Raw genomic sequence first — 12316 nt, 5'->3', positions numbered from 1 at the left:
TTTGCAATCTCTCTCTGGAATACCTGATCACAAGAAAAACACCTGGTTCACCACATACCTTTCCATGTGGTACAGAATATGGCAAAGACATGGTCCTTGCACAGAGAAAGTCACAGGCTAAAAGCTGCGTGTCTACTTTGCTCAAGAGCAGGACGTGGAAGGAAGGGCTCTGGGGGTTTTTTCTACCTGGAAATGCGGAGAAAGTGCAGGATAGCCAAATATTGCAAGTGCAGACCCCAAAGCAGCCACTGTACCAGTGATTATGATGGGCTGTAGTGTGGATCCTCCTAAGGATCAACTTATACATTATACTCAGACAAGATTAAACTAACCCATCCTTCTACGGTGGTACCTCGGGTTAAGTACTTAATTCGTTCCATAGGTCCATTCTTAACCAGAAACAGTTCTTAACCTGAAGCACCACTTTAGCTAATGGGGCCTCCTGCTGATGCCGCCCCGCCGAAGCACGATTTCTGTTCTCATCCTGAAGCAAAGTACTTAACTCGAGGTAATATTTCTGGGTTAGCGGAGTCTGTAACCTGAAGCGTATGTAACCTGAGGTAGCACTGTATGAGTTGAGTTGAGAGGGTGAAACTGAATGAGCCATCGCAGAACTCGCTGCGCCTCTAACAAAATACTTCTGAAGGGAGCTCCGTTCAGCTTTGAGACATCAAAGCCCTCTGTTGGGCATACGTCAGAGGATGGGGCATCACATGGCTCAGTCGGTAGAGTATGGGACTCTTAATCTCAGAGTTGTGGGTTCAAGCCCACGTTGGGCAAAAGATTCCTGCATTGCAGGGGGTTGGAGTAGTAGATGATCCTCATGGTCCCTTTGAAATCTATAGTTCTATGTAGGACTGAGCTGCAGGGCTGCACTATAGGCCCTGCCCCCAATGTTATATGGTGTTATTACTCCTGACCCTAATGTCCACACTTTTAAGTGCGGACACCTGCAAAGGAAAGTCCACTTGCATAAACCTGTAAAACATACAGACATGCATTCTGGAACCCAGCATGAAATCCAGAACACATGAAAGCCTAAGTGTCTATGTGTGTAGGCTTTGCTTTCTGTGCTTTTCCATGGCATCTGTAGCTGATATGTGGGGGCTGCAGGTCCTTGCAGGGCAGCTTCGTTCTATGCTTGAAGGAGGTCAGTATGTTAAGTCATCAAGCGATGAGAAATCAAGCAACGTTACAGCCTCCCTCCCCACAATAACATGCTGGGGCAGACTGCAATCTCTTGTAACGGTGGAGAAAGGGGGCCACTCTTCAGAGTAAAATACTACAAAATGCACACAGAACCTGACAGCTGCTCACATCTCCTCCCTTCCTCTCTGCAACACAAAACAAATCAGGACATCGGGAAAATCCAGGTGTATGGCAGCCCAAGTCGGCAGTTCCGTTTCCCCATAAAAATAGCTCAAAATTGCATTTTTTTAAAAAAGTGATATTGCCCCAAAAGCTCAACAACTAGACAAGACACAGCATGCTTCCTCTGGCTGCTGGGAGAGCAGAGGAACCGCTGCATTTTTATACTCTTTGCAAGGACCGCCCTTGTCTGTCCCCTTCTGACCTGTGACCTTGTTGACTGCAGGTTGCCCCGTGAGAAGGAGGCATCTTCTACAGAAGGGCAATCGGTTTATCGCCCCAGCCTGCGGACAGTACTCCATTCTGGGCAACCTTCCCCACATGCTACTGGTGGGCAAGACCAGTGGGGTGCAGAAAGAAATGTAAATTTTAAACTTTGGACAGTTGGCTTGCTTCTACAAGCAGAAGGCATTGTCACAGTTCAAGGACACAATACAGCCACACAAAAACACTGGTTTTGGGGGGTTGTGTGTTTTGCAAACTGGGGCCAGTGAGGGTTGTGTCCTTGGGAAGATTTCCAAAGGTCAGATATAGAGAGGCCTGTATTTGGCTCCCAAGCCTGAGGTTCCTCACCCTTCTAGGGTCAGGCTGAAACCTGGATTCAGTTCTGAGACCCTCTTGCTGAGCCTTTCCCCACGAGGTGCCCACCAGTCGTTTTAGACTACAACTCCCATCACTCCCAACCAGCACTGATGGGAGTTGTAGTCCAAAATGTACGCAAGGGCACCAAGTGGAAGAAAACTGCTAGAGCTCAGTCTTGGTCCTTCCAGAGACCAAAGGCATCCTTTGTCCTTGGTTCAAACTCAGCTATGACCTTGCCAGATGGCTTAATGGGAGTCACTGTACTCCAAAGCCTCAGCTTGCTTCCATTTGAAATGCAGGGGTGATAATAATTAATGACCTAGCCTCCTGGGCTGTTGCTAAGGATTACTGGGATTGTGTGTGTGTGTATCACCTCCATGGACTCAAAAAGTTAAAGCTTTCGAGAAAGGCTTATAACCAGGCTAACTCCAAAAGTTTAGGGCTGAGGGCAGAGGGAGGTTTCTTGTGTCACTAATTCTAGAAACCTAGGGCAGAGTATTATGCCCATTTAGCAGATGGGGAAGTCAGCCCAAGTGTGACATCACACCCTCCAACATTTCTCCAATGAAAATAGGGGCTTTTCCCAAGGAAAAGCAGGACATTCCGGGATCCAATCAGAAACCAGGGCGGCTTCTGAAAATCCGGAAGGTCCTTGGAAAATAGGGGCACTTGGAGGGCCTGTGTGGAAGACCTGGCAAGTAGTGCAGAACAGAACCCAAGTTGAGAAGTGAACCTCTGGATTAAAGGAATGAGGCACAGGCGAGCAGTTTCGAGGTACACTCCTCCTGCAAGTGGGGGGATCCTTCATAGAGGCTCTTTCCTGGCGAGATCCCTTGGGGTTCCCTCCCTCTCCCAGAGAGAGAGCTAAAGAGAGAGCGCGCTTTCTTCGCCAGCCGCCCACGCCGCATCATTCAGCCACCCGCTTCGCAGCCTCTGCAGACAACAAGCCGACCGCCCTCCTCCTCGGGGCACGCCGCTGCCTTGCCATCTATTTGCTCGCTCCCTAGGAAGATCGAGAGAGGGAGAGATACAGGCGGGGCCGAGGAGAGAAAGCAAAGCATAGGGGGGGGGGGTGTAGGCTTGGGAAGATGGCTGGGGATCAGCGAGAATCAAGAGCTTCGCCGGCCTGCGCTTCCCATGTCCTGCGAAATGCGCGCAGCGCTGCTCCTGGGTGGGTGGCCGGTGGTGGTGGCTAAGGACGAAGGTGGGCTGGACAGATCTAGATTGGTTCTCTCCCTGGCGGCTTGGAAACTCCTCCATCCCTCCCTCTCCCTCTCCGCTTTTGTGTGTCACAGGATCTGGTGAAAAAGCAGCCGCCCACACCCGCGCATACAAACAAACAACCCCCGGAGGCCATTGGAGGCTGCGCGCCCTGCACGGTGCGGCACTGCTGCAAGGTGCAGGCGAGGAGAGACAGATGGTTGGGGCTTTTGTAAAGGGAGCCCCTCCTCTTCCCCAGCTGCTGGAGCCAAACACTTCCTTTTCCATGCAGCCAAGAAGTAGCAGCAGCAGCAAGCAAGCAAGCAGGAGGGCGGGCGGGCGGGCGCGCACACACTTTTCTCCTCCAGGCCTTCAGCCAGAGCAGTCGTCTCTCCTCTTGCTTGCTTGTGAGTCACACGCAAGGAGAGAGAGAGAGAGAGACAAGCGTGACAGGCATCCCCGCCCCGAGCGACACCGTCTGATTGAGAAAGAGATTGCCCTACGCACAAGGGCGCTTAAAAAAAAAGAGAGAGAGAAACCAGCAATGCATCCGAAATAAGTGGATCGGGTTAGCACCCCTGTTGTTGTTGTTTAGTCGTGTCAGACTCTTGGTGACCCCCTGGACCAGAGCACGCCAGGCACTCCTGTCTTCCACTGCCTCCCGCAGTTTGGTCAAACTGATGTTCGTAGCTTCCAGAACACTGTCCAACCATCTGTCCTCTGTCGTCCCCTTCTCCTTGCACCCTCCATCTTTCCCAGCATCAGGGTCTTTTTCAGGGAGTCTTCTCTTCTCATGAGGCGGCCAAAGTATTGGAGCTTCAGCTTCAGGATCTGTCCTTCCAGTGAGCACTCAGGGCTGAATTTCCTTAAGAATGAATCAGTTTGATCTTCTTGCAGTCCATGGGACTCTCAAGAGTCTCCTCCAGCACCGTAATTCAAAAGCATCAATTCTTCGGCGATCAGCCTTCTTTATGGTCCAGCTCTCACTTCCATACATCACTACTGGGAAAACAATAGCTTTAACTATATGGACCTTTGTCGGCAAGGGTGACGTCTCTGCTTTTTAAGATGCTGTCTAGGTTTGTCATTACTTTTCTCCCAAGAAGCAGGCGTCTTTTAATTTCGTGACTGCTGTCACCATCTGCAGTGATCATGGAGCCCAAGAAAGTAAAATCTCTCACTGCCTCCATTTCTTCCCCTTCTATTTGCCAGGAGGTGATGGGACCAGCGGCCATGATCTTTGTTTTTTTAATGTTGAGCTTCAGACCATATTTTGCACTCTCCTCTTTCACCCTCATTAAAAGGTTCTTTAATTCCTCCTCACTTTCTGCCATCAAAGTTGTGTCATCTAGCACCCCTAGTAAAGGTAAAGGGACCCCTGACCATTAGGTCCAGTCGTGACCGACTCTGGGGTTGCAGCACTCATCTCGCTTTATTGGCCGAGGGAGCTGGCGTACAGCTTCCAGGTCATGTGGCCAGCATGACTAAGCCGCTTCTGGCGAACCAGAGAAGCACACGGAAACACCGTTTACCTTCCCGCTGGAGCGGTACCTATTTATCTACTTGCACCTTGACGTGCTTTCTAACTGCTATGTTGGCAGGAGCAGGGACCTAGCACCCCTTCTGACATACAATTGTAACGTTGGATGAGGATCATCTAGGCCAAACCTCTGCAATGCAGGAATATGCAGCTGTCCCATACAGGGATTGAACCTCCAACCTTGGCATAATCAGCACCATGCTCTAACCAACTGAACTATCAACGCACAAGGCTGGTGGTCGCCCTGGACCTGACTTGGTTGTCAGCAGCACCGTGTGCTGGTTTGAGATGCTCTGATTCTAGAAAAGCTTCCCTGAGAGTAAGCCCTGCTAGCAGCGGAGGATTTGCTTCTGCATAAAAATGCACAGGGTCGCAGTGGAAAGCAGGCTAAGGAGCGCTCCCAGCTTGTGATCTCGAGTGTGCGAGGAGAGTGTTTTGTGGGATATTCTCCCAACGCTACCAGAGGCACAGAAAGGCATATCTCCCATGTGGGCACAGGCTGCTGCCCACACACAGATGCTTTGCTGTACTGAGCTACTTTCCGGTGGGAAAGTGGCCTTGGAGCAGGGATCTGTTCGGAGGCAGCGTCCCCCAAACAAAATACATGAAAGCATTATCTCTCCTCGCTCTGCCTGTCCTCCCAAACAAGATTGCCCAAGTTTATTATCTGCCTCCCGACAGAGAAAAATGCAATCGAGTATTTGGGCACTTCACTCATGCAACTAATCAACACATCGCCTCCCAAACCTGCCAGATATGGGGAACCGGTGTCCTTCCAGATAGTGATGGATAACAGCTCCCATCATCGTTTGCCAATGACCATGCAGGCTGGGGCTGATGGGAGTTGAACTACCAGCAATATCCAGAGGGCCACAGGCTCTCCATCCCAAATAAACATACACCTATCCCCTCCCCCCCCAGACTATAGTCCAGAATCTTGCACACCTTTTCTCTCCTTATCACTTTTCCTCCAGGCTGTGGTTAACTGGTCCTAGAGGACTCTTTCAGCGAATCATCCTACATTTTGGAAAACACTGAATGTTTATGAACCCAGCATGACCGGAACATGTGTACATAGATGCGCCTTTTCTGGGATCAGAAATATAAGTCTCGGAGGTCTCACCCTTGATTAACTCAAAACATTTATATCCCACCTTTCCACCTTTAAGGCAGCTTAAAACATCCATTATAACCAATGTCAACTTCGGATAACACTTCATCAGTGTCCGCAAAATACTATGCCATCATAAATTTGTTCTTTAAGGAGCTACAAGCCTCTTTTCATTGTTTTTACCTGGAGATTGGGGGAGATGAAGCTATCATAATACGGATGCATCTCCTTCTATTAAATTTATGTGAGTGTTTATCCTTGTTATGTTTTCTTGAATTATTTTAAATACATTGGGGGGGTGCAGAATAGGGCAAATACTTGAACTCTGAATATGTGACTGGGAGTGGGCTCGGGCTGCTACAAAACAAACTGACAAAAGTTAACCCTAGCCCACAAAAAAACGAACTAGCTCACCACCCCACATGTAGCATATTTTTCCATGTATAAGACTAGGGTTTTTTCCTAAAAAATGATGTCCAAAATTTGGGGGCGTCTTATACACGGATAGATCTCCCCCCCCCCATTTTCTTAAATCGTAGTCCCCCTAAATAGGGGGCGTCTTATACACGGGGGCACCTTATAGATGGAGAACTACGGTACTTATATTGCTTGGTTGTAGCATTATTGGCTTGAAAGAATGAAGCAACTTTTCCAATTAGCAAATGCTTCTCTGCCCAGTTCCCTGAATTCCCAAAGGCATTTTTTTTAATAGCCATAGGCAACCAGGCAAGCCAGGGTTAAGGCAACACTGGCACAATGCTAGCAGGCTGGTGTTTACTCAAAGAAAGAACAACATCAGAGCATGAGATTCTTAATCTAAAGCTGTGGGTTTGAGCCCCACATTGGGCAAAAGATTCCTGCACTGCAGCGGGTTGGACTAGATGACCCTCATGGATCCTTCCAGCTCTACAATTCTATGATTCTGTAACACTCGCTCCCCTGACTCAGGCATACTGGTACGAGTTCACCAATATCAAACACAGTTCTGTACGATTAACCCCACTGCAAAACTTTGCATGCTTACTTCAGAGTATTTCCCATTAACCAGGACATACTTCTAATATCCATGCAGATCATAAGACTTCTAATATCCACGCAGATCAGATCATAAGACTCTTAGACCAAAAAATATTTCAGACTATGGCTGCTCTGTAGGTATGTGAAACATCCCATCATTCACGGTCATTTTGAAGACCTGATGCCATCTACCATTCAGATATCATTCTAAATTATGTTTTTTGCTGGTTTGGACTTCATCTTAACTGAGGTTTGGCCGTCAAGTCCAAGCTTCAGGCTTGTATATGCCCGTGTCTTCCAAACCCAAGAATTGGCAAATTAAAATGTTATGCTATAGCTCAGGGGTAAGCAACCTAAGGCCCAGGGGCTGGATGCGGCCAAATCGCCTTCTCAGTCCGGCCCGTGGACAGTCTGGGAATCAGCATGTTTTTACATGAGTAGAATGTGTCCTTTTCTTTAAAATACATCTCTGGGTTATTTGTGGGGCGTGCCTGGTGTTTTTACATGATAGAATGTGTGCTTTTATTAAAAATGCATCTCCGGGTTATTTGTGGGGCATAGCAATTCGTTCATTTCCCCCCAAAAAATATAGTCCGGCCCCCCACATGGTCTGAGGGACAGTGGACCGGCCCATGGCTGAAAAAGGTTGCTGACCCCTGCTATAGCTGAACCACTCCACTGTTCAGAACTCAAAATATGTACAGGCAAATCATGGTACAGTGGTACCTCGGGTTAAGAACTTAATTCGTTCCGGAGGTCTGTTCTTAACCTGAAACTGTTCTTAGGCTGAAGCACCACTTTAGCTTATGGGGACTCCTGCTGCCACCACGCCACCGCCACACGATTTCTGTTCTCATCCTGGAGCAAAGTTCTTAACCCGAGGTACTATTTCTGGGTTAGTGGAGTCTGTAACCTGAAGCGTACGTAACCCGTGGTACCACTGTATAGGCCTGTTTGTCTATTTTTATTTCCCATCTGCTCAGCATTCTCATATCTAAGTGCAGTAATCTGGAGATGAAGACAGGCCACTGCAAACCAATCATGCCAAACCCACTTAAAACCATGGCTTCCAGTTCTAATTTGCCGGCTGACGGCAAACCATGATTTGTCAATTCAGACTTCATGCTAAGCCACACTTTACTTCCTTAACTTTTGTTTAGCAGGATGTCAAAACTGAACCAAGGGATATGCTGAGGTACTCAAAGACTGAACGTCCATTTGCACAGAGCAGTGGTAAATATCCTCTGGTCCTCCAGATATCTGCTGGATTTCAATTCCCATCACCCCAACCACTGTCCATGCTAGCTGAGGCCAACAGGTGTTGTAGTCCAACAGCATCACAGGGCACCAGGTTTCCAAACCACTTCCACAGTGCATAGGTAAAGGTAAAGGGACCCCTGACCCTTGGGTCCAGTCGTGGCCGACTCTGGGGTTGCGGCGCTCATCTCGCTTTATTGGCCAAGGGAGCCAGCGTACAGCTTCCGGGTCATGTGGCCAGCATGACTAAGCCGCTTCTGGCGAACCAGAGCAGCGCGCGGAAATGCCGTTTACCTTCCCGCCAGAGCGGTACCTATTTATCTACTTGCACTTTGACGTGCTTTCGAACTGCTAGGTTGGCAGGAGCAGGGACTAAGCAACGGGAGCTCACCCTGTCACGGGGATTCGAACTGCCGACCTTCTGATCGGCAAGTCCTAGGCTCTGTGGTTTAACCCACAGTGCCACCCACATCCACAGTGCATAGCTGAAAGGAAAACAACAGCTACTACTTATCAATTTGCCAATAATCAGTTTGTCTCCACCCCCATCACTGAGGTCCAGCTCCGTGGGCCTTCTGGAGGTTCCCTCCCTGCGAGAAGTGAGGTTACAGAGAACCAGGTAGAGGGCCTTCTCAGTAGTGGCGCCCGCCCTGTGGAACGCCCTCCCATCAGATGTCAGGGAAATAAGCAACTATCTGACTTTAAGAAGACATTGGAAGGCAGCCCTGTTTAGGGAAGTTCTTAATGTTTGATGTTTTATTGTGTTTTTAATATTCTGTTGGGAGCTGCCCAGCGTGGCTGGGGAAACCCAGCCAGATGGGTGGGGTATAAAGAAATAAATTATTATCATCATCACCATGCCTGAACGACATTATTCAGGTAAACGTTGTTCCATACCTTGGGATCTCCCTAGTTCCTTAAACCTCCATGAACAGTTATCAGCTATTGTGAAATCCACACTCTTGCAAAAGACAGCCCTGTTTTGCACACAAACAATATGCCATAAAACTAATACTTCCTTTACCATTTTAATAGAGAGGTCTCATTCAAATGGGGGGTCTGACCCTCATTTATAAGAAGGGCTGTGATTCTGCCAGAACACAAGACTCTGGTATTCGGAAGAGAATACAGCCTCCTGCTAATTTCACCCCCCCCCCCTTTCTCTCTGCATGACGCAAAGATGTGTTTGAAAATGTGTAGGCAATGCTTGCCAAAAGAGGTGGCTAAATAAGATTTCCAGTGGGTTAGAGAAGAGGCTTTTAATGCCCAGCTGGTTCATTACCCCTACTCATGAGTAGCAAAACCAAAAGAAGTCATGCAAAATACAAAAATGCAGAATTGTTGGGGGTTTTTTAAATGGAAAATATGCACATTTCTCTTATTATGTATGTTGGGTTTTTTAAATACAGAGGCATACAGAACCTGGCTTCTCCTGCTGCAGTTTTCTTTGGGGGGGGGGGGTTAAACACAAATCATATACAGCCTTGTTTATAGTTCAAGTAAATTCACTCTTCCTAACACCAAGGATGGGTAGAATAAATATACAAGTCCAGAAGCACGCAAACAAATCCAAGATTCGAAGGAACTGGCTTCATGAAGTTCCCAAGGTCAGAGTTGGCCCTACCATTAGACAGAGTGAGTCAGCTGCTTCAGGCAGCAGTTGCTACTGGGTGACAATGAGCTGCCACCTGCCCTGCCCTACACCCCCTAAGGACACGCTGTCCCTCCTTTTGCTAGTATTGAAGTGAGAGACAGCTGTCAATCAGGTCTGCTTCAGAACAAGACTTTGCCGCCTTGTCTTTCCCCCTCAGGCAGCAAAATGACCTGGGCTACCCCTGCCCAATCATTTGATTGCTGAGCCAACAGCCATGGGCAGATAGGAAATTCAGGAACTCCATCACTGCCAAACTGTCTCTCTTAGTCACGCCAAGAAGTGGTGCCCCGGTGGGTGGGTGCGCACCCACAATCCAGTTTAATTCAGAGAATGCTATGGTCAAGATTGCAGAGTTATTATATGCCCATGATGGCAGGTATTGATTTGGTGTGTCCTGAAAGGGCGGCAGATGGTTTCGTTATTTAATTTATTAGCATGATTTTTATTTTTTATTTTACTGCCAGGGCAGAGGAAGAGTCGCTTATGGGATTTCCTGCCTCAGTCAAGCCACACTGAATGAACAGCCCCCTGGTCATGAACTACGAGCCAACTGCACAAATTCAGGAAAGCCAGGCAGCCATTCAAAGAAGAGAACGCTCTGCAGCACTGCCAGCGTCAGAGGACGGCAAAGTCAGGCGTTTACCAGTGCCCAAATGCAAACCGCTTGCTGCCCAACAACACTCCCCCTATTTTCACTATAAACAGAGCACCCACAAGGGGATGAGAGATAATTCTCAGTTGGAATTCCCCACGTATTCCAGGCCAGAAATGGGGGGGGGGGGTGCGTTTGTCACCTGAACTTATCTTGCAGCTAAGGCCACCCAAGCCAGAATGTTCATTCATTCAAAAGCTCTGCAAGCTCATTCATTTCCTGCATGGGGTGCAGAAATGGCACCCCAGTTTTTCAGGGGGGGGGGAGAGAGAATAGCGACAATGCTCAGCATGCAAACTAAATACACATACGCTTTCCCCCCCAGAGCTGAAGGGGAATAGGCATCCAGTCACACACAGCTTGTGACGGAAGAATTACAGAATTCTAGAGTTGGAAGGGACCCAATGGTCATCTAGTCCAACCCCCTGCAATGCAGGAATCTCAATACAAGGTTGCCCATCCAATCTGAAACCACACCAGACCCTGCTTAGTTTCGCAAACATGCCCGCAGTTTTATTGCTGCGCCCATTCTTACCCATGATGCCCTCCTGAAATTCAGGGTTCTGCTCCAGCTCTGCAGGGCTGTCCCCTTCTCACCCCACTGCTGCTTCCTGAACAATGGACGATAAGGTGCCCTTGCTCTAACCACAAGGCCACATGTCCTCTGCAGAGGTATCCCCCCCAACTCTTAGGAAACCCCAGAACCCCGAATTCCCAGACAACTTCCTCCAACCTACTACTATGTACTACTCTGTTTCCAAAGCCATTTTCGGGATCCAATATTAATGTTACTTATTTCCAGGAGGCCAGCATGCTTGCAGCTGGGGTTTCAGAGTGCAAGTTCCGCTCCCAGCAAACCAAGACTTTACGCAGCAGCGCCAGCCAACTTTTATCTCCCTTCTGCAACTTGCACCGGGGGCGCAGTGTTTACCCCACCGCCCGATCTCCCGGCTTACTCTCTCCTGACTTTATAAAGAGTCATGGAAGACAGAACGCATCTGCCTTTGGGACCCGGGAGGCTCCAGTCAGCAGCTGCTGCAGGCAGAAGAGGAGGCAAAAAATAAAAAAAAGATCCTTCTGATGGTGATCTCCCAGGCTCCGCCTGGCTCAGATCGAGCTCGGTGGGATCATCTGGGGTTCCCTGCACGTAGAAAGCCAGCCCTCCCAACCCGGGTGGCCCATGCAATCGGCGCCCCTTACCTGGAGGGCGAGGGGTCTCCGAGGGATGGGATGGGTGGGAGGGGAGATCTGGGAGATCAGCAGCAGCAGGAGGAGGATCCTCGGGGGTTCCCAGCAGTTTCCTCTCTCTTCCTCTCTCTGGCTGGGAGCAGGTGGCTGCTGAAGCCCTGGCGCTGATGTCACCAGGCTCGGGCGGCTGCTGTTGCTGCTGCCTCCTCTGCTGTCTCCTCCCCAGCCAGCCCCATGCAAGGAGGCAGAGGCAAAAGACAGGGCGATGAATTATTTAAAGGTGCAGAAGCCATTTGCAGGCGAAAGGGAAAGCAGCGAGGGGGATTGCAAAATAAAAATAAAAATAAAGAAATAGGCGCGCGCGCGCGCGCGCCATCCGCGCCGCCGCCTCTTACTTCCGAAATGCGGGACACGCACATCGAGGAGAATCCTTGCAGTGAACGGCGGGGAGAGATACCCACCTAGAAGGGACACCCCCCCCCGCCCCAGCACTCCTTTCAGGGGGGCCAACCTGAATATAATATAAGGGGGGGGGTCCAAATAAGCTCTACGCTGCAGAATATCTCTCTCTCTCTCTCTCTCTCTCTCTCTCTCTCTCTCCAGATTCTGCAGGGTAGAGCTTATTTGGACCCCCCCCCCTTTATATTATATTATATTCAAGTTGGCACCCCAACTTGAAAACCAAATAAACACACACACACACACACACATTATATATTTGTTTATTTTGTTTTCAAACCAGAGTTT

At 49.1% G+C, this 12316-nt stretch overlaps 1 protein-coding gene across 5 annotated transcripts in view; it reads right to left on the bottom strand.

Moving 5' to 3' along the window:
- The window catches only part of BAZ2A (bromodomain adjacent to zinc finger domain 2A), a 63406-nt gene extending 51406 nt beyond the window's left edge, over positions 1 to 12000 (bottom strand). For 4 of the 5 annotated variants that reach the window (XM_083427201.1, XM_083427194.1, XM_083427207.1 and 1 more), the window contains exon 1: positions 11582 to 12000. The gene's annotated coding sequence lies outside the window, so the exon portion shown is untranslated. The remainder of the gene's footprint in view (positions 1 to 11581) is intronic. The other variant, XM_083427199.1, reaches the window with a different exon arrangement.
- Positions 12001 to 12316: the final 316 nt, after the last annotated feature.

The sequence above is a fragment of the Podarcis tiliguerta genome, assembly GCF_965153285.1.
Source record: "Podarcis tiliguerta genome assembly, chromosome: 2".
Lineage (NCBI taxonomy): Eukaryota > Metazoa > Chordata > Lepidosauria > Squamata > Lacertidae > Podarcis > Podarcis tiliguerta.
The sequence above is the reverse complement of the archived record's forward strand: the minus strand, read 5'-3'. Positions and strand labels throughout refer to the sequence as shown.